The sequence below is a fragment of the Penaeus vannamei genome, chromosome 6 (assembly GCF_042767895.1).
Source record: "Penaeus vannamei isolate JL-2024 chromosome 6, ASM4276789v1, whole genome shotgun sequence".
NCBI lineage: Eukaryota > Metazoa > Arthropoda > Malacostraca > Decapoda > Penaeidae > Penaeus > Penaeus vannamei.
In genome coordinates, this window is record NC_091554.1 from 47,485,608 (window position 1) to 47,486,306 (window position 699).

Here is a 699-nt window from a genome sequence, read left to right on the forward strand (position 1 = left end):
TTCAATCACAAATCACAGGGTATATAAAAATCATAATGATGATTAGGACAATAATAATAATAATAGTGATGATGGTAGTAACAATATTGATATCAATAATACTTATTATAGTAAGAATAACACTTATAATGGCAGTAAATATAACAATAATAATGACTTTATAACAATAATAATAATAAATATAAGTATAACAATAATAATGACTTTACAACAATAATAAATGCCAGTAACAGCAACAACAACAACAGCAATAACGATAATGATGACGGTAATAACAACAAAAAAACGACAAATAACACCTCGCACTAACTGTAATGCGCCCTCCTTCTGAACCCTTTTGAACCGAATTCGTGCTGTCCGTAGTTCGTGGCTCCTAAGCGTCGTTCTCCCGGAAACTTTCGCTTTTGGGTGATAACGAGGGCACTAGCGGGGGCCAGCACCATGAGCAGGGCGACGAACAACAGCACCAGTATCTGTGGAGAACGGATTATTTTAAGGGGAGGTTTTGGGTGTGTTTCTATGTAGGGTGTGTTGTGGTAGTAGATATATGTGTGGGTGTGGGTGGATGTGGGTGTAGGTGTGGGTGTGTGTGGGTGTGGCTGTGTTAGTGCGTGCGTGTTTATGTATGTGTGTGTGTGTGTGTGTGTGCGTGCGTGTTTGTGTGTGTGTGTGTGTTAGTGCGTGCGTTTGTGTGTGTGT

The 699-nt window shown here is 39.5% G+C and overlaps 1 long non-coding RNA gene across 1 annotated transcript in view; it reads right to left on the minus strand.

Moving 5' to 3' along the window:
- Positions 1–316, minus strand: part of LOC113826455 (uncharacterized) — a 1,683-nt gene extending 1,367 nt beyond the window's left edge. The window contains exon 1 of the long non-coding RNA XR_003477665.2: positions 300–316. This is a non-coding gene — a long non-coding RNA (uncharacterized lncRNA). The remainder of the gene's footprint in view (positions 1–299) is intronic.
- Between the last annotated feature and the right edge of the window lie 383 nt (positions 317–699).